The sequence below is a fragment of the Dermacentor albipictus genome, chromosome 9 (genome assembly GCF_038994185.2).
Source record: "Dermacentor albipictus isolate Rhodes 1998 colony chromosome 9, USDA_Dalb.pri_finalv2, whole genome shotgun sequence".
NCBI lineage: Eukaryota > Metazoa > Arthropoda > Arachnida > Ixodida > Ixodidae > Dermacentor > Dermacentor albipictus.
The window spans coordinates 86458241-86479827 of record NC_091829.1 but is presented as its reverse complement, the minus strand read 5'-3'; the positions used below and the strand labels follow the sequence as shown (position 1 = coordinate 86479827).

At 50.1% G+C, this 21587-nt stretch overlaps 1 long non-coding RNA gene across 2 annotated transcripts in view; it reads right to left on the bottom strand.

Moving 5' to 3' along the window:
- The window catches only part of LOC139049473 (uncharacterized), a 408997-nt gene that overhangs the window by 215228 nt on the left and 172182 nt on the right, over window positions 1-21587 (bottom strand). For both annotated transcript variants that reach the window (XR_011508330.1, XR_011508331.1), the window contains exon 3: window positions 14461-14536. This is a non-coding gene — a long non-coding RNA (uncharacterized lncRNA). The remainder of the gene's footprint in view (window positions 1-14460; window positions 14537-21587) is intronic.

The following is a 21587-nucleotide window of genomic DNA, read 5'->3' as shown; positions in this document are numbered from 1 at the left end:
TGACACATAGGACTGCGACACACTGCGCCTTTCTTTTCGTGCAGCTTTTAAACTAATGAAGTGCATTGTTAAGCCTCCCATATGCAAAATTGTCCCTCCGGTACTTGAATGAATGAATGAATGAATGAATGAATGAATGAATGAATGAATGAATGAATGAATGAATGAATGCTTTATTTAGACAACACAATGTCTGGTATGTAGGAGCTGAAGGCAGATGCAATGTCTGACAAAGGCCCCCCTAACCATACATTGCTCAGGGGTTGGAACATCATGAAAATACAGTGGAACAACGTAGAAACAAGAAAAAAGATGTATGCGGCAAGCAATCAAGGATACAAAGAAGTAAGATACTTACACTTTATACGTAATATATCATCACTAATGCGTGAGAACATCGCAATATTTTGACAAGCGAATAATACGTATGTCTGTTACAAAACATCATATAGCAAATAGGAGAAAAAATGTAAAAGAAGAAACGACTAAAATAAAAAGAAAAGTTACCGAGACCACAAGTACCGTTAAGTACCATTAGGAACTTTGCATAAAATAATTCCTAACCTTTTTCTTTATACTATAAGTAGATCTGCATTCCTGAATCATAGTAGCGATTTCTGGATTATAATTGAGGAAATGAGGTACTAGGTAGGCGAGTGTCTGAGTACCATATTTGGTTTTAAACATAGGTGTTCTAAGTCTGTTATGCCTACCGTGATATTGTGAGTGGTCGAATGACAAAAATGTGGACAGGGTATTTGGGTCATGCAGAATTTCCCTATGTGTATACATAGCGAGCCTAAGTTGGAATAGATGATCTATTGTCAGTCTGTTTAGCTTGAAAAAGTTTGGTGCAATGTGGTGACTACTTTGAAGGCTTTCTTTTAAACGCAAAGCTCTTTTTTGTAAAATTATTAACCTCTCTAAATTTGTCTTATTAGTTGTATCACAGATGAGTGGACAATAGTGTATATGCGAATGAAAAAGAGCACAGTATAGCAGTAGGTATAACCATTTTGGCACCAAGGTTCTGGTACTATCCAACATAGAAATTGACCTGCAAATATTTGTATGTATTTCGTTTACATGGTGCGTCCAGCTCAAGTTTTCTTCAAAGACGACACCTAGAACCTATAAGTAGAAACCCCTACGATAGCACAATTCTTTAATCTAATACAGGTACTATAGTCTTAAGTTTTGTTACGGCTTTTTAAAATAATATACTTAGCCTTTTGTACATTTTATTGAAGTTGATTACAATGCAACCAGTTTGATAGATTAGTTAACCATCTATTAGCTGCCTTTTCAAGTTCAAATAAGTGTTTACTTGTAAAAAAAATACTTGTGCCGTCTGCATTAAGAACTAAGTCAGGAGTTCACGGTATGTTCAGAAGGCCATTTATATAATGAATAAAGAATAATGGTCCAAGGATAGAGCCTATTTTATCCACTGTAATTGGGAACGGTACCATTTAGGCTAGTAAGTTGCACCCTGTTGGATTAGATAACTGCCTATCAAATTTAACACCAAACCTCTAACACCGTAGTGTGGGAGTTTGCGAAACAAAATGTGATGTTTAATAGAATCGAACGCATTTTTAAAGTCTAGAAATAAACCAAGAAGGTATTGCTAATTATCAATATCATTAACTATTTTTTATTTAATACCTAACAGCGCTGTTTCAGTTGATTTCATTTCACGAAGCCAAATTGCTGTTTGAAAAGCATTTGGGGGTCGCCAATAAACTTCATTAATCGTGATTTTAATGTATATTCTAACACTTTATAAAATAAAGGTAGCACAGATATAGGCCGATAGTTATTCACGTCATTATGAGAACCACCTTTGTGAATTACTACTACACTGCCTATCTTCATTCCTTCAGAAAAGTTACCCGTAGTGAAAACTTTATTGCAGAGATGTTAAAGTGGGCCACATAGTAATTCAGCAACGCGCTTAATAAGGTCAGCCTTAATATTGTAACGATGTTAGTAAAACAACGATATTTATTAAAGGCGAACTTGTGCCCACAAGGAAAAGTCACTGCGGTCGCGAAGAAGTCCGCGGCAGTCGCGTTCGCAAAACTGGGCTCGAACCGTCTTCCTCTTCCCCTCTCGTGACACCTCGTGCGCGTGGCGCATTCGAGCCGGGTCTAACTGGCTGCCCGTGCCACGAAGATCGCTGCCTGTTGTTGCTGAACAACACCGTTGTACGGCGTGCACAGTACTCAATGCAAAGGGCGCGCAACTTGAATGTCACCAAGTTTGTCGTGGCAATATCATCATAGCCAGCGGCAGTATTCTCATTTAACGATTTCAGGTATGTAACTATTTCTAATTCACTACATGGGGCCAAGAAAATAGATTGCGCGCACGAAGAAGAAATGTATTGTTCACAGTCATTTGTTGTACCATTTGTCTGACCTGCTGCACCAGAGGTTAGGAACAGATTATTCAATTTGTCCACTAGGTCGGCTTCAGTGAACTTAACGCCGTCAAGGTTAGTGTCGTAGGAAGGCTAGCCTTTGTTTTTCCTATGACCAGACGTGCCGAGTTCCAAGCTTTCCTGGGATTACGGCAGACCCAAGCAAACCTTGCCTGATAATATTGAATACGAGCTCTCTTCAAATCTGAGTTCAATTTCTTGCGAACCTTTTGTATTCACGTAATATAGATATGTCTCCTAGTTTAATGAAGTTATGGTATAGTTTATCACGTTCTCTAATTCTACTGTAAAGATATCTGTTAATCCATGGTTTCCTGAATTGCTGTGCCTTTTGTAGTATTCATCAAATTGAACCTGCTTTTCGCCTTACGTTCACGTAAAGACGCTTGTTCGAGATATGCGAGTTGAGCATGACCGAACCACCAGAAAGCGTTACTGCGAGACCGGTGAGGTGCTCGAAGCTGGGTGTGGCACAACGATTATTCTTTGATTCGACGTTCCAAGCCACCTTGTAATCTCCAGCTCCACCATTCACCTAAGCGCGAAGAAAAAAAATTACTACGGATCTCCGCAGCCGACCACACTGGAATCTCACCTGCGTGTCACTGGAGCAATGTACATTGCAGAGTCGAACGCGCTAACCACTAAGTAATCGCGGAACATTGATGCTGGGTAATTAGTTCGAGGCTTCACGCTAAAGGCTGATTCTCAAAGGAGTGCAATATATTCATGCATTTAGAAGGCGAGAAGAAGCAGCATTGCAGTGCGCGAGGTTTACAGTACGTGGGCATTGGAAAACAATGTGTTCTTGAGAAGATGGCGGTGTTCTTTTCGCGATGTTCCTCGTTCTCATGGTCGTGAAAATAGCGTCGGTGGCACAAAAGAGACCCTACATGACAATAATGATGAAAGCTTCAAACAGGGCACGTAACCACAATAGGAGATCCACTGAAATTTAAAGTTATTTGTGGAAGACAACCTGAATATGCATCGCCAACGTCGATGCTCAACAGCGACGTCTAAGCGTCAAAGGTCGCACGCATATCTCGTGGAGCCGCTCTCCGTCATTTCGCTCCTCGCCTCAGTTGTAGTGAAAGATGTTGGCTCCGAACTCTGCTTGAAAGTCTCAGGCGGGAACTTCGAAACGAGTCACCGGGCCTTAAAACCATGAAGCGTTTTAATAGCGCAACTATTCCTTCACCGGCGTCCTACACGCTCATACAAAAGCCGAATGAATGAAACGCTGGAAGGAGACTTCCAAGTCACAAGTCATTTCGAAAGCTACGCTGGGGTGACTAGATGTGTCACTGAGACTTTGTGTTAAAGAACGAAGGAAATACTGTGTCCCTTTTACACAAAGCAAAATTTAAAAAAAAGAACGATTCACCATGTTTACCTCAAACATATTTAAAACCTAATGCGTTGAATGGTCGCGAACAAGTGGAAAGGAATGGTCGCGAACAAAGGAAACTGCAAATATACAGTTCTAGAAAGTTCTTGAAATAGTTTACTAAATAAACGTAGGCAACTTCGACAAGGGGAGTCTGAGAATGCTAAGGTCTCTGTGTAAAGGTAGTTCGAATTTAATAACATGTTCAGCGTCACGTAAAACGAGATCTTAGGTCAGTAGGCATGTGGCTAATAAACCTTCGCCCGCTACCTAATGTCATCAAGGCTGCCAGATTCGAGACCCTCACCACCGGGCAAAAATAAAGGGGGATGTTACACATACGTTTAGCAGGAGGGGTGCTGGCTAACACTCCTACAGCCCTATTTATATATCTAGTAAATATGGATACCCAAGTTAGTGGCCGGATTGATGACCTTGGCCGTAGCACAACTGGTAGTCCAACGCACGAGTGATGCTGAAGTTGTGGGTCCAGCTCCCAACGGCGACAAGTTACCGACTCGTCCGCTATCATTTCCATTTTTTTTACTATTTTCCACATTTCAACTACAGATAAATTCACCTATGCTTTCCTTGGATTCATTGCATGTTTTCTATACACACACACACATATATATATATATATATATATATATATATACGCACACAGACCAGGCAGGAGCAGTAAGTTATCGTTGGGGACACGATTTATGCCAAGTAGGTTTTTAGTAACCGGTGAATGCTTCAAAATACGTAGCAGCGGAGCGAGCGGGCTTGCTTCGGCTTAGTGCTTAATAACACAAGCAATCTATCGTGTCGGCAGATGCCAAGCCTCACGGCCCATTGCATTGCCGAGGAGGCATGTGTTACGCACTGCGGCCATCTCGATGTGCCAGCACGCTCGTCAATCACGTCGGACACTTCCGTCAACTGCACACGTGCGAAAATTTTGTGAAGGAATATATTGCGTACTTTGGTAGAGTGAAGAAATCGGGAATTTGCAAGCTACACTTGGAATCAGCTCGCACAGCGGTGATTCGAGATTTCTGTGAGAGGCCTTCGTCCTGCAGATGACGTAAAAATAGACTGCTGCTGCTGCTGCTGCTGCTGCTGCTGCTGCTGCTGCTGCTGCTGCTGCTGCTGCTGCTGCTGCTGCTGCTGCTGCTGCTGCTGCTGCTGCTGCTGCTGCTGCTGCTGCTGCTGCTGCTGCTGCTGCTGCTGCTGCTGCTGCTGCTGCTGCTGCTGCTGCTGCTGCTGCTGCTGCTGCTGCTGCTGCTGCTGCTGCTGCTGCTGCTGCTGCTGCTGCTGCTGCTGCTGCTGCTGCTGCTGCTGCTGCTGCTGCTGCTGCTGCTGCTGCTGCTGCTGCTGCTGCTGCTGCTGCTGCTGCTGCTGCTGCTGCTGCTGCTGCTGCTGCTGCTGCTGCTGCTGCTGCTGCTGCTGCTGCTGCTGCTGCTGCTGCTGCTGCTGCTGCTGCTGCTGCTGCTGCTGCTGCTGCTGCTGCTGCTGCTGCTGCTGCTGCTGCTGCTGCTGCTGCTGCTGCTGCTGCTGCTGCTGCTGCTGCTGCTGCTGCTGCTGCTGCTGCTGCTGCTGCTGCTGCTGCTGCTGCTGCTGCTGCTGCTGCTGCTGCTGCTGCTGCTGCTGCTGCTGCTGCTGCTGCTGCTGCTGCTGCTGCTGCTGCTGCTGCTGCTGCTGCTGCTGCTGCTGCTGCTGCTGCTGCTGCTGCTGCTGCTGCTGCTGCTGCTGCTGCTGCTGCTGCTGCTGCTGCTGCTGCTGCTGCTGCTGCTGCTGCTGCTGCTGCTGCTGCTGCTGCTGCTGCTGCTGCTGCTGCTGCTGCTGCTGCTGCTGCTGCTGCTGCTGCTGCTGCTGCTGCTGCTGCTGCTGCTGCTGCTGCTGCTGCTGCTGCTGCTGCTGCTGCTGCTGCTGCTGCTGCTGCTGCTGCTGCTGCTGCTGCTGCTGCTGCTGCTGCTGCTGCTGCTGCTGCTGCTGCTGCTGCTGCTGCTGCTGCTGCTGCTGCTGCTGCTGCTGCTGCTGCTGCTGCTGCTGCTGCTGCTGCTGCTGCTGCTGCTGCTGCTGCTGCTGCTGCTGCTGCTGCTGCTGCTGCTGCTGCTGCTGCTGCTGCTGCTGCTGCTGCTGCTGCTGCTGCTGCTGCTGCTGCTGCTGCTGCTGCTGCTGCTGCTGCTGCTGCTGCTGCTGCTGCTGCTGCTGCTGCTGCTGCTGCTGCTGCTGCTGCTGCTGCTGCTGCTGCTGCTGCTGCTGCTGCTGCTGCTGCTGCTGCTGCTGCTGCTGCTGCTGCTGCTGCTGCTGCTGCTGCTGCTGCTGCTGCTGCTGCTGCTGCTGCTGCTGCTGCTGCTGCTGCTGCTGCTGCTGCTGCTGCTGCTGCTGCTGCTGCTGCTGCTGCTGCTGCTGCTGCTGCTGCTGCTGCTGCTGCTGCTGCTGCTGCTGCTGCTGCTGCTGCTGCTGCTGCTGCTGCTGCTGCTGCTGCTGCTGCTGCTGCTGCTGCTGCTGCTGCTGCTGCTGCTGCTGCTGCTGCTGCTGCTGCTGCTGCTGCTGCTGCTGCTGCTGCTGCTGCTGCTGCTGCTGCTGCTGCTGCTGCTGCTGCTGCTGCTGCTGCTGCTGCTGCTGCTGCTGCTGCTGCTGCTGCTGCTGCTGCTGCTGCTGCTGCTGCTGCTGCTGCTGCTGCTGCTGCTGCTGCTGCTGCTGCTGCTGCTGCTGCTGCTGCTGCTGCTGCTGCTGCTGCTGCTGCTGCTGCTGCTGCTGCTGCTGCTGCTGCTGCTGCTGCTGCTGCTGCTGCTGCTGCTGCTGCTGCTGCTGCTGCTGCTGCTGCTGCTGCTGCTGCTGCTGCTGCTGCTGCTGCTGCTGCTGCTGCTGCTGCTGCTGCTGCTGCTGCTGCTGCTGCTGCTGCTGCTGCTGCTGCTGCTGCTGCTGCTGCTGCTGCTGCTGCTGCTGCTGCTGCTGCTGCTGCTGCTGCTGCTGCTGCTGCTGCTGCTGCTGCTGCTGCTGCTGCTGCTGCTGCTGCTGCTGCTGCTGCTGCTGCTGCTGCTGCTGCTGCTGCTGCTGCTGCTGCTGCTGCTGCTGCTGCTGCTGCTGCTGCTGCTGCTGCTGCTGCTGCTGCTGCTGCTGCTGCTGCTGCTGCTGCTGCTGCTGCTGCTGCTGCTGCTGCTGCTGCTGCTGCTGCTGCTGCTGCTGCTGCTGCTGCTGCTGCTGCTGCTGCTGCTGCTGCTGCTGCTGCTGCTGCTGCTGCTGCTGCTGCTGCTGCTGCTGCTGCTGCTGCTGCTGCTGCTGCTGCTGCTGCTGCTGCTGCTGCTGCTGCTGCTGCTGCTGCTGCTGCTGCTGCTGCTGCTGCTGCTGCTGCTGCTGCTGCTGCTGCTGCTGCTGCTGCTGCTGCTGCTGCTGCTGCTGCTGCTGCTGCTGCTGCTGCTGCTGCTGCTGCTGCTGCTGCTGCTGCTGCTGCTGCTGCTGCTGCTGCTGCTGCTGCTGCTGCTGCTGCTGCTGCTGCTGCTGCTGCTGCTGCTGCTGCTGCTGCTGCTGCTGCTGCTGCTGCTGCTGCTGCTGCTGCTGCTGCTGCTGCTGCTGCTGCTGCTGCTGCTGCTGCTGCTGCTGCTGCTGCTGCTGCTGCTGCTGCTGCTGCTGCTGCTGCTGCTGCTGCTGCTGCTGCTGCTGCTGCTGCTGCTGCTGCTGCTGCTGCTGCTGCTGCTGCTGCTGCTGCTGCTGCTGCTGCTGCTGCTGCTGCTGCTGCTGCTGCTGCTGCTGCTGCTGCTGCTGCTGCTGCTGCTGCTGCTGCTGCTGCTGCTGCTGCTGCTGCTGCTGCTGCTGCTGCTGCTGCTGCTGCTGCTGCTGCTGCTGCTGCTGCTGCTGCTGCTGCTGCTGCTGCTGCTGCTGCTGCTGCTGCTGCTGCTGCTGCTGCTGCTGCTGCTGCTGCTGCTGCTGCTGCTGCTGCTGCTGCTGCTGCTGCTGCTGCTGCTGCTGCTGCTGCTGCTGCTGCTGCTGCTGCTGCTGCTGCTGCTGCTGCTGCTGCTGCTGCTGCTGCTGCTGCTGCTGCTGCTGCTGCTGCTGCTGCTGCTGCTGCTGCTGCTGCTGCTGCTGCTGCTGCTGCTGCTGCTGCTGCTGCTGCTGCTGCTGCTGCTGCTGCTGCTGCTGCTGCTGCTGCTGCTGCTGCTGCTGCTGCTGCTGCTGCTGCTGCTGCTGCTGCTGCTGCTGCTGCTGCTGCTGCTGCTGCTGCTGCTGCTGCTGCTGCTGCTGCTGCTGCTGCTGCTGCTGCTGCTGCTGCTGCTGCTGCTGCTGCTGCTGCTGCTGCTGCTGCTGCTGCTGCTGCTGCTGCTGCTGCTGCTGCTGCTGCTGCTGCTGCTGCTGCTGCTGCTGCTGCTGCTGCTGCTGCTGCTGCTGCTGCTGCTGCTGCTGCTGCTGCTGCTGCTGCTGCTGCTGCTGCTGCTGCTGCTGCTGCTGCTGCTGCTGCTGCTGCTGCTGCTGCTGCTGCTGCTGCTGCTGCTGCTGCTGCTGCTGCTGCTGCTGCTGCTGCTGCTGCTGCTGCTGCTGCTGCTGCTGCTGCTGCTGCTGCTGCTGCTGCTGCTGCTGCTGCTGCTGCTGCTGCTGCTGCTGCTGCTGCTGCTGCTGCTGCTGCTGCTGCTGCTGCTGCTGCTGCTGCTGCTGCTGCTGCTGCTGCTGCTGCTGCTGCTGCTGCTGCTGCTGCTGCTGCTGCTGCTGCTGCTGCTGCTGCTGCTGCTGCTGCTGCTGCTGCTGCTGCTGCTGCTGCTGCTGCTGCTGCTGCTGCTGCTGCTGCTGCTGCTGCTGCTGCTGCTGCTGCTGCTGCTGCTGCTGCTGCTGCTGCTGCTGCTGCTGCTGCTGCTGCTGCTGCTGCTGCTGCTGCTGCTGCTGCTGCTGCTGCTGCTGCTGCTGCTGCTGCTGCTGCTGCTGCTGCTGCTGCTGCTGCTGCTGCTGCTGCTGCTGCTGCTGCTGCTGCTGCTGCTGCTGCTGCTGCTGCTGCTGCTGCTGCTGCTGCTGCTGCTGCTGCTGCTGCTGCTGCTGCTGCTGCTGCTGCTGCTGCTGCTGCTGCTGCTGCTGCTGCTGCTGCTGCTGCTGCTGCTGCTGCTGCTGCTGCTGCTGCTGCTGCTGCTGCTGCTGCTGCTGCTGCTGCTGCTGCTGCTGCTGCTGCTGCTGCTGCTGCTGCTGCTGCTGCTGCTGCTGCTGCTGCTGCTGCTGCTGCTGCTGCTGCTGCTGCTGCTGCTGCTGCTGCTGCTGCTGCTGCTGCTGCTGCTGCTGCTGCTGCTGCTGCTGCTGCTGCTGCTGCTGCTGCTGCTGCTGCTGCTGCTGCTGCTGCTGCTGCTGCTGCTGCTGCTGCTGCTGCTGCTGCTGCTGCTGCTGCTGCTGCTGCTGCTGCTGCTGCTGCTGCTGCTGCTGCTGCTGCTGCTGCTGCTGCTGCTGCTGCTGCTGCTGCTGCTGCTGCTGCTGCTGCTGCTGCTGCTGCTGCTGCTGCTGCTGCTGCTGCTGCTGCTGCTGCTGCTGCTGCTGCTGCTGCTGCTGCTGCTGCTGCTGCTGCTGCTGCTGCTGCTGCTGCTGCTGCTGCTGCTGCTGCTGCTGCTGCTGCTGCTGCTGCTGCTGCTGCTGCTGCTGCTGCTGCTGCTGCTGCTGCTGCTGCTGCTGCTGCTGCTGCTGCTGCTGCTGCTGCTGCTGCTGCTGCTGCTGCTGCTGCTGCTGCTGCTGCTGCTGCTGCTGCTGCTGCTGCTGCTGCTGCTGCTGCTGCTGCTGCTGCTGCTGCTGCTGCTGCTGCTGCTGCTGCTGCTGCTGCTGCTGCTGCTGCTGCTGCTGCTGCTGCTGCTGCTGCTGCTGCTGCTGCTGCTGCTGCTGCTGCTGCTGCTGCTGCTGCTGCTGCTGCTGCTGCTGCTGCTGCTGCTGCTGCTGCTGCTGCTGCTGCTGCTGCTGCTGCTGCTGCTGCTGCTGCTGCTGCTGCTGCTGCTGCTGCTGCTGCTGCTGCTGCTGCTGCTGCTGCTGCTGCTGCTGCTGCTGCTGCTGCTGCTGCTGCTGCTGCTGCTGCTGCTGCTGCTGCTGCTGCTGCTGCTGCTGCTGCTGCTGCTGCTGCTGCTGCTGCTGCTGCTGCTGCTGCTGCTGCTGCTGCTGCTGCTGCTGCTGCTGCTGCTGCTGCTGCTGCTGCTGCTGCTGCTGCTGCTGCTGCTGCTGCTGCTGCTGCTGCTGCTGCTGCTGCTGCTGCTGCTGCTGCTGCTGCTGCTGCTGCTGCTGCTGCTGCTGCTGCTGCTGCTGCTGCTGCTGCTGCTGCTGCTGCTGCTGCTGCTGCTGCTGCTGCTGCTGCTGCTGCTGCTGCTGCTGCTGCTGCTGCTGCTGCTGCTGCTGCTGCTGCTGCTGCTGCTGCTGCTGCTGCTGCTGCTGCTGCTGCTGCTGCTGCTGCTGCTGCTGCTGCTGCTGCTGCTGCTGCTGCTGCTGCTGCTGCTGCTGCTGCTGCTGCTGCTGCTGCTGCTGCTGCTGCTGCTGCTGCTGCTGCTGCTGCTGCTGCTGCTGCTGCTGCTGCTGCTGCTGCTGCTGCTGCTGCTGCTGCTGCTGCTGCTGCTGCTGCTGCTGCTGCTGCTGCTGCTGCTGCTGCTGCTGCTGCTGCTGCTGCTGCTGCTGCTGCTGCTGCTGCTGCTGCTGCTGCTGCTGCTGCTGCTGCTGCTGCTGCTGCTGCTGCTGCTGCTGCTGCTGCTGCTGCTGCTGCTGCTGCTGCTGCTGCTGCTGCTGCTGCTGCTGCTGCTGCTGCTGCTGCTGCTGCTGCTGCTGCTGCTGCTGCTGCTGCTGCTGCTGCTGCTGCTGCTGCTGCTGCTGCTGCTGCTGCTGCTGCTGCTGCTGCTGCTGCTGCTGCTGCTGCTGCTGCTGCTGCTGCTGCTGCTGCTGCTGCTGCTGCTGCTGCTGCTGCTGCTGCTGCTGCTGCTGCTGCTGCTGCTGCTGCTGCTGCTGCTGCTGCTGCTGCTGCTGCTGCTGCTGCTGCTGCTGCTGCTGCTGCTGAAGAAGAAGAAGAAGAAGAAGAAGAAGAAGAAGAAGAAGAAGAAGAAGAAGAAGAAGAAGAAGAAGAAGAAGAAGAAGATGATGATGATGATGATGATGATGATGATGATGATGATGATGATGATGATGATGATGATGATGATGATGATGATGATGATGATGATGATGATGATGATGATGATGATGATGATGATGATGATGATGATGATGATGATGATGATGATGATGATGATGATGATGTTTCTGCACTTACAACGGCGTTCGCCTGCAATGTTTGTTTGCTCTATGTGAAATCCTGTGGTTGCCCTGGATGGCGCTCGACGTTAAAATGCTCATAATCACGTTGCGTAGACTTCATATCGGCTATCTACGAGATTATTTCTGGGGTGAAGCAAGCGATGCTGTGATCGAGACGGCACGTCATGTTTTTATAGTATGTGCACGGTTATACCTCCAATTTTCTTATCGATTCGCACGCGCTATCCACTTCAGTTCCGTTTTCGCGTAGACTATAGAAATGCTTGGAGCGTTTGACTTTCGGAGGCTTACATTTATTTACCTTTGTACCAACCATGGCTCATCTCTGTACACGCAGGAAGTGGCCAGGAAGAATGCATCCGCCGTCTTGGACGCTGCAGACTTCGTGCTGGGCGAACAAAATGGCGTCGAGGGTGCCCGCGCCATCGAGCTGATGCGTGACCACCCGCGTCTCCTCGAAAGGGTGATGGAAGGTGCTGACGTCACTAAGACCGAAGCCAAGAAGAGGATCCGCAGCGCCCTGCTTCGCGTCCGCAGGAGCAGCATTGACGAATTTATGACAATGACTGGCGTCGTCAAGGAGGTGGTGCAGTGCCTCAGTCATCCCGGTGCCAGGAGGCGTCAGCTCGCCGACATTGGCCACGACTGCTGGCTCCACATTCGAAGTTTCCTGAAGATAGCGGACGTCGTGTCACGTTGAGCCAGTCAAGGTCGGTGAAAACAATCTAGAGGCTTTATTTTTCGCCGTTTTCATAGGGTCGGGGCTTGCAGCAATACCTCGTTTAACAACGCATGACGAGAGCGAATGTGGCTGTCTATAAACAAAAAATGAAAATAACACAAATATGTCGAAGATTTCTGAAAAGGAATTCGACAGTAACTTGCGATGAATTTGTTGAGTTTGTCACATTCCTGCTGCGGTCGGCATTAGCCTTTTCATGACTTAATCGTAAAGCTCAGATTGATTTTTCTATGCGCCACATATTTGGTTTGATAGTATAAAACGCCCAAGCTCAGAAGGCGCATAATTAGTAAATATTCATTGTCGTTTTGGATAGTGTTTCATTCACATGGGGTATTCACCATTTTTCATAAACAATAATCTTGTGATCACATCACAGACAAACCAATTGGTTCCAGATGGTCGGCTTTCTTTTTCGTTGACAGCTGTACAGGCGAGTGAGTTTATTCAAAGGTGAACATACCATGTCACTTAGGCAGGCCTTGTTAGCTCAATCAGTGAGAACAAAATGGTAGTAGGAGGAATAGAATGAAAAGGAAAAAATAATAATAAACGAGCTTGACAGTTGAGATACCGTGTAGCATTTACCAATTGCTTCTTTTTTTGTGGCCGTGTATATATAACGAAATCTGACATGCCATTTCATCTAGTCATCTTTTGCATTAACCGAATGTATTCGGCATTTACCATATAAAGAATGCCAACATCGCTAAACGAACCTAGAACATGTTTTATACTAGCTGGTCTACGGACTACATTTGGTTTCATTTCTCGGGGCCGCGACACAGGGCCGCGCAGTAAGTAACTGTGTAGGACACAATTGAGAATTTCACTCGAGTTAATTAAATGATTTTTCATAAATTAACTTGCTAATGGCCATCATTTCCTAACGGTTTTATTTTCAAGGCCCACAAATTAAGATGTTACACAAGTAAAAATATGACGTTGAAAAGAGTTAGGTGGCGGTTGGTCATACTTTCTTCTTGCTCTATGTATATAGTACTAAAAAAGAGAGACCCGAAATCATAATGCCCAAACTTCAACTACTGTCAGTACTGTCATGACACAGCGACACAAACGGAACATATAAACTGCGATTTATTGAAAGATTAGACTTCTGCAATATATACTTCATTCGTAACTAAAACAGAGTTTTATAAGGTAGAAAGTGATGGAATATCACGACCTCTTATTTTGAATGAGTTGGCATGCACGTAGCTTTTATTTTCTACACAACCTTCAGTTTGAGACGGAGACGAGGAAGAGTATCACTTCGTCGTTGTGTTGTTAATGCTAATCAATAAATTTTACCAATATCTGCTTCATTCTGCAGTCTTCGGCAGCAGAGCTTGGCAGCCCGAGGGAAGAAGAAACCAAGGTGGCTCCTCCTGCCGACGTCGAAGTGCGGCTGTAGAGAGGGGCTGCTACGTTTCATCTAGTAGGGCTCGGTTGTTCACAACTTGACTTTTCCCACTCGTTACATCGCCGACCCAGGAAGGTGCTAGGAAGCCATTGAACACCATTTGCCATCGCCGATGTGGAAGTGTTTCAGCGTCAATTGAATGTGCTTTGAGGTGGTGGCGTTGAAGCAGTGGAGGAGGCGTCCGCTCGTTTCCGTTGTATTACTTCACGTGACATGAATGGCGATTGGAGTTTGCTTGACACGTGCCAGTTTTGCAACCATAGTGGCGTGCCCATCTTTCTTTGTTGACCATGATTTCATTCCTGAAACAAAGCTTAGGTGTATATCTTTCTCACCCGATACTACATTTAGCTGTTTTAATTTGCATTGTGCAGTTCGGAGCGAGTGATTTAAAGCACTTATTAGGCGCTAGTGTTCTGCAAACTAATGGCCATGGTTTTATTGAGGTAATTAGTAACATGCAATAAAGCGGACATGCGTCTTCCGGCGTGTCTAAGACCCTGTGTTTGAGTGCCGAGACCATTCTTGTACTCTTGTATCACTCTGTCCGTAAAGTGTCAATTGTCAGTGTTGTACTGTGCATTGTAATCGTCATGCCTGACGAAAGTACGAAATAATCCATGCATGTTTCTGCAGTGGAGCCCGAGCTAGCATTTAGATCTGGAATCAGTTCGCTACAAGCGTAGAATGTGAGAGACAAGAGACAAAAACTTGAACGTATTTGAATTGAACGTGACGGAGTTTCGTTTATTTCCCTCAACGGATTCATCTTTCCTTTTAAAGCATTGTACTTAAGTTACTTTTCACACAGAGGAAAAGTCCAGTATACAGTACCACGCGCTCTACATAAACGGTCAGGTATAGTTATATTATCGCGCTTATTATCTCGGTATTTAATGCTACATCGACAGTCAGAAGGCGTTTCGTTCTTGAACTAGACGTACCAGAGTATGTATAGTTCTCATCTCAAACCAAGCGTTGATACTGCAGAGGTGAAACTCAATGGACACAATTAGCTTCCCAGACCAAAAACACTAGTGATGTTAGGATTAGCCAAGCATATCGATTGCCTAACTCTATTACGATGAGATACTGACACAGTAGATGTGGACGGCATATAGATGGGGGGCGGAGGGCAGTGAAAAACTAGGCGCAGTGACAATTTCTAGTAATTTTACCACCATAAAGTGAGTTTCATTCACGCAGGAACCACTCACCTTGTGTTAGCAGCAGAATGTCAAAGCCACGGTGGCACGTCAACAAACTGGTCGACTGATTTGTGTTTTTTGTTGCCTGTAAATAAAAATTGCAATAATCGGGCATGCCATGGCAAAAAGACTGTTTGTGGCCATTTATTAAATAAAGTGCATGCTGTGTATACAAGAAATGCAGAAATTTAACACTCCCAGGGTTAGTTTAGTAGAAAAGTACCGACACCCCAGATGGTGGATGGCAAAACGGCGCCGCGGTATCTCAAATGGTAAGAACATCACTTGATCCACTTTCATCTCCATTAATTTATCATTTATTTAATTCGATTAGTAAGTACAAGTAATTTACCCTATGTTGTTCTCCTTGGTGCCCTCGTTGGTTTCTTATGACATGGTTAATAAAAATCGGGCCCCTCGGCTCCCTTTCTTCTCGTCATTACATTACGAGGGTCTCGAATCCGCCAACATTGATGCCTTGATTTACGTTGTGTGCGTTTATCGACCAGCTGCCGTCACCCAAATAGATCACCGTCTCGTGACTCCTGCGACAACAAAGGTGTTTCACATTCGACGCCTAGGTTCGTGGGGGGTGGCGCCGGCTAACACTCCCAGGTTTAGTTGTAGCAGTAAACCGCATAGAGTGAATGGCAAACCGGGGTCCCCGCAGTAGCTCAATTGGCAAGAGAATCGCACGGTGGTTCGTATATCACCTGCCAGTTCTTCAACCATTTTCATTCCCATTTGATTCTCATTTTTTACTTAAGTGCGTAATTTCGCCTACGTTGCTCTGGGTGTCCTTGTTTATTGGCTTATGTTGTGGTCAACAAAAATGATGCGCCTCGGTTCCCTTACTTCTGGTTCGTAATATATATATATATATATATATATATATATATATATATATATATATATATATATATATATATATATATATATATATATATATATATATATATATATATATATATATATATATATATATATATATATGTATGTGTTTGTGTGTGTGTGTGTGTGTGGAGAGAGATAGAGAGAAAGACGTGAAGAAGAGGGAGGAGTTGTAGTTTTTGGCAAAGAACAGCCCCCCCCCCCCAAATACTTTTCTTGCTAGGCCACTACATTCTTCGTCACTTTGAGCCGCACATGTCGGCTTCCCACTAACACCAGCGTTTCATGGATATCGCACTCTTCTATCCGTCTTTCCAGCAAGTTTAATGAGCACGACAAGATCGGTAAAAGCATATCGGAAAATTTCACTAAATATGTGCCATGCCGTTTTGCGCGTTACCACTATGTGATTGGATACTCAGTGCAGTAAGCTTTCCGTTGCACTAAAACAATGGGTACCATAGAAATTAGTTGTCAGTCTCTTTAAATCATCGTTTTCAATCTTTTCAGAGACTGTTGAGGTGAACGAGTGACTTTGGTAATTCGTAAAAAAAAATATCAGTTTCGACGTGAGGGCCAAGCAATGAATGCGATGGGCATGATTACACGAAGTGCAACGTTCGTAGCTGTAGTGGCAGTACCTATTAGCGTAAACGTATGCAGCCTATGTAAAAACGAGCTGTTGCGTTAGACAACCTCTCTTTGAATCCTTCCATCGGACTATCTCATTTTATTTATTTTGAAAATTTTATTTCAGTACAAACTAGAGGCCCTGCGTTGAAAAATATTACATAGAGGGGAAATGAAACATCGCCAAAGGCAACATGTAAGAGGTGACAACAAAATTAAAAGCAATATAAAAATGAAAGCCAATGTCTTTCTTGGCGAACACCATTTTTCCGTATCGGGTATGTTTCAAATCTCTTTTCTGGGCCGATCACGGAGGTAGTGCAAATCCGGGTCTAATAAAATAGCATCACTTTCAGGTTTCAGCTCTGTAATTGTTTCGCACTTCTAAAATTTAAGTCTCAATGGAATTATGCATGTGCTGCCGTTGTTTTTTTTTTTTCGTGGCAGTTGTTTATGGGCTGCCATTCTCAAAATTCTGAGGAATAATTTTATCAAGACTGTAATTCCTGGTCTGAACATCTCTCTGTCAGGGACAGATGCTTGAACGTGTTCTCTCTGTCCTCAAAGTAACGGCTGATAACAGATACAAAACTGGCTCCCATATCTTCCCAGAACGTCAGATAAAACTGAATGGGTAACCGGTCCAGCCCTGGGGCCGAGCCACGCTTCATGGAAGATAATGCTCCCTTCTCTTCATCCGCTGATGGTCGGGCGCAAAGACGGTCAGCTACCTCAAGTGGAACCTCATCAAACCAGCAAGTGAGGGTGTTGGCATCACGCTTGTGAGCCGCCTTGCAACATCGCGCTGCGTCAAACTGATCTTCAAAGGAGATTGCTTACCAACACACGTCAAAGTCTGTCACTTCCGACACCCTGTTCGGCTCTTCGTACAAAAGCCTCTTCAATGCCATCAGTGCTTTAGGCTTGGACATGTCAAGGGTGTCTGCCCAAACTCGATACTGTGTCCCCATTGTGCTGAACCTCACGCGGAGTAGACGTGCTGGGCTACTGTACTAAAGTGCGGCAACTCTAATGGGTCCCATGCTGCCTCGTCTAGGGGCTGCCCTAGCATCAAGAGGTCGATGTTCTCAAGCAAATGATTTGGGACAATTCGACACACAGGGAGGCTGCTGCAACGATCCGGCATCGGCGTCACCGAACCTCCTCAAGAAAGGCAGAGCCGCGAAAGGAGAGGGCCGCTTCCATTGTAGCACCCACATTCTCCAATCAGGCCAAAAAGGGGCTGAACAGCACAAGGAAGTCGCCTGAAAGGAATTTGTCTCAAGAAGAATGGCCTGCGCTTCCGAGCCAGCCATCTCCCACAGAATTACAAATTGTCAAGCCCGCTCGGGAGCCTACTCCTGCCGCTGATGCCACGCCCAAAGCAGATTGTCAAGTCCTTTCAATGCTGCTTCCCCTCATAGATGCCATTCCAGTGATTCTGTCGAACCTTGGAACTACGTCTGCTCAAAATGCACTGAAAGTACTGGACGCCTTAAGCCCAGTGCTTGAGTCCCTCGAATAGAGACATGGCCAACCATCGCCCATCGTTTCGAGTGGAAGTCAAGGCAGCGTCAATCATACAGTGGAACGCAAGAGGTCTAACATTACGCCTTTCAGACTTTCGTCAGTATATATATACTAATTTGTTCCCAATCATTGTCATATGTGAGCCTAATGTGTCAAAAGCAGTCAGATTATCGGGATACGAAGCTGTTATATCCGCAACAACTGATGCATGCAGCAAAGTCGTCGTTTTAATTCGTCAAAAACTGACATATGTTCGCCAGCCGATTCCACCTCATGATAAGAGTCAATATGTTTGCCTAACAATTAAAAAGGGCAAACTCATGTTTACACTTGTAGGCGTTTATATATCGCCTTCAAGAATTTTTGATCCCAAACGATTAACGATTATCTTGTCTGCGTGTCCAGCCCCATATGTCATCATCGGAGATTTTAATGCGCACCATATAGCATGGGGAAGCACAAGGACAAATGCGAGAGGGCAAAGACTTGCAAATGTCGCCTGCAACCACGGCCTCTCTTTGCTGAATGACGGCATCCCAACGTTTATACGAGGCGTGAATTATGGCAGCTGTCTTGACCTAGCTTTCGTCTCCAGCACTTTCACAAGATAGGTTAAATGGCTTTCGGGTATTGAGACACACGGGAGTGATCATATTCCCACATACCTTGTCATCAAAGGGATGTCCAGTCCCATCTCACGGAACACCATTCGATTAATTGATTTGACCAATTTTACTTCCACCATGGAAGATGCTTGTCGAGAGGGGTTGTCCTCTGGATTAGAGGAAGCAATAAAGTCTGCAATGCTACGCGACGAGCGCACGGTCACGGTTTCGTCGAAGCACACGAAATTGGATATGGATTTGGAGCGACTTCGTGCACTCCGTCGTCGTGCGGAGCGCCGTTACCGGCGTACAAAATCCGTCGAAGACCTTAGGACAGCCAGACGACTACAAAAGAGACTTCAACGTCACATGGATAGATTGGATAGATTGGCATCTCGACGTTGGACAAGATTTTGCCAGACACTAGACCCCCAAAAGCCATTTTCCCACATATACGTTCCCTCCCTGAACAACGCTTCTCATTCAAACCGCTGGCGCTCTTCCAAGGGCGGCTAGAGGCTGATGCTGCAGAAGTCTTGTGCAAGGAGAATCGTTTTCTCTGGTTAACCTCCCTGCCTTTCCCCTTTCCTCTCTCTCTCTCTCTCAAGTGGAACCTGAGGCAGCCCACTAAGCATTACACGAAATCCACGAGAGAAAAAATCTATTTGCATAGTCGTACGGGCCATGTTTTCAATATGCGTTACAATGAGCGAATAATTAGGAGAGGGAGGCGACGCAACCCGAAGTGCTCTTGCGGCGCCGAACCGAATGCATGCGCCTGTCTAAAAATCGAGTTTCTTGCAAACCGCAAAACTACAGGGTGTGCACACGGATTACGCATGCATCGCCAAGCAGCAGCTAACAAAGTGAACGCTGCCATGACGGCATCAACGGAGTCAGTTGATTGACCCGAAGGGCAACACGGAGCTTCGTGGCAGTATCCGCCAGGTTTTCTGACACACGTCGTCCGAGTGCACGTCTTCCGGCTGAACAATGCATACGCCACTGCACCTTGAGCGCATCCCATGACTCTGGCTCAGATCTAGAATTAGAGGCCTGCAAAACTCTTGACAAACAATAGCGCGAGTGCGCGTGTAGAATGTGGATGTCTAGACGCGATGTTTTAGGTGAAGGGAAAGTGGGGAAGCGAGTTTCAAGCATAAATGATGTGTGATTGGAAATATAAACGGGGGATCAAGGTAAAGTTATCACATCAGATCGGTGAATGGCTACAGTTCAACATAGGGCTCTTTGTTATCAGCAATATCTATGGAAAATGTGTTCTGTTGATTTTTTTTTGAAGTTATGCCTCTATATACTGACAAATATCATTCGCGATAAGAAAGGAGAAGGCTGCTTTTTAGGCAGGAAACATCACACCTTATTACAAACTCTCGAATTTAGAGACCTGATTTGGTTTAAAGCACAGTTGTCACGGCAGGAACTGCAACAGCATTCTACACTGACGTCTTTGACCTGAAATTTCGCCTCGCAGCTTGTAAAGGAACTCAGAGCTGGCCAGAATGTGTTGTGAGATGTTGATGGAAATGAAATGACCCTTATTCATAGTGATAGAAACCAGCACGCTGTTCGCGATTTAGGTTGGAATTGTAATTTTACGATTTTGTGCGAGCAGCATTCCTTGGGATACTTGCTCGGCGAATTTCCCACGCTAAGGCGCTAAGCGTGCGAACGTCGCCTCGCACCTGCTTAAGCTTTTCCTGTAGCCTCTAGAGCCGCTCGAGTTTCCTCTTATTGACAGTCGGCCATTTTCCCAAGAAAGTATGCCTTCCAACCACTGGGACTCAACCATCGCCGACAACGTCAGCGCCTTTCCACTTAAGTACGAAGATCAGGACAGGGGCTGTGCCGCTTCAAGGTAACCTGGGGCCTGGCAGACCAACCTAACTGAGCCATCTTTCTGGCGAACATCCAAGGATCACGAGTTCAAAACCCCGATTTCCTTCCTTTTCTTTATCTCTTTTCTTTAAGTTTATCATTATAACAGAGAATTACATATCTTCGCCACGACCATCCGCACGGAGACCCTCTTAAATATTTTTTCTTCAAACACTGGTTGTAATTTTGTTTCCTCTATTATTTATGGCCATTCACGCGCAGGTCATAAACTACGCGGTTTCTCCAGTTTAGTGCCATGTGTGCGGTTTAACCGAGCTCAGATTGGCCGACCTTGACTATCGATGAAAGGAACACTGTAGGTTAAATGAGGCATACAACTGCCGTCTCCCTAGTGTTTAGGGTCGCTGCGTTCCTAGAAAAACTACGAGGTCAGTTACCCCCCCCCCCCCCGCCATTCCGTCCTTCTCATTAGTCCTAGTATAATCACGGTCCAAAGCTGTAGAAAGGGTGAAGACACTACTGAGAACCGTCAAGGTCGCCTGCTTTGTGCGAATCTCAGCCCGATAGTGCGACTGAACATTCTGACTACCACCCGGGAACGCGGGTGTTCGGACGACAAGAGACAAGCAGTCGTGACGAGTGGATCATACGGCACCCGGAGCCTCTTGGTAAGCGCTGAAAGGCTTCCCTGTTTTATTTTTTGCACACAAGTGTCAAGCCCTCTTCAAATTTAGCAAAAATGTATCGTGTACCTAGGCGCGGTCAAGACCGCGTGCAAGCGTAAGATCCGGGAAACAAGAGACTACGGCAACCGAGAATTGACACTATGTCGTGCAACCTATAGCGATCAGCAAAAACCTGCAAAGGGTGGACAAATTAGCGGATCTCTTACGCATGAAGGGCCCTCTGAGCCGTAATTGTCAGAGACAAGGTAGCTTAACCACCTGCGGAAATATCTTACTGAGCTAAGCCTTACGCTGGGTTGCGGTAGTCGGAAGTTCTAATCGGCCCCTATTTCTCTTTCTGTGTTTTTTCTTTTTTTTTAACGGTGGTGTATCTGCGTATGACATCCTCCAGTGCACTGCATATGTAGGCTTGGAGTGGCACCTGACACCGGCGAAAGATGCCGAGAGCGAATGGGGCTATAGTAATCAAGGTGCAACCAAATTAGGAAGGCCGACTATGCTTGAACAAAGACACTCCCTCACCAGAACAGCAATTGGCCTCCCTGGTGCATTATTCCGCCACAACCTTACTAATGAAATCATCTCCTCAATGAAATGGCCCTCAGCCTCCAGTGGCTGCGGAGCACCTGACCAAGGCGGCGGTCAGACTTGCAACGCAGCAGAGGGTGCTAAGAATATCTGGCTCCGGACAGGCCGCCAATGGAAACTGACCCTTGCAAAGTTTAACACCCGAACCCTCACGAGTGGGGCAAGCTCAGCAGGACTCTTCGAAGAACTATCAGACATTGTTTGGGACATTATCGGCCTTAGTGAGATTAGAAGACCTGGTGAGGCTTACACATTGCTGAATAACGGTCATGTCCTCTTCTATAGAGGTCTTCCGCATAACAAGCCATACGGGGTGGGATTCGTAATCCATAAAGACATAGCGGGC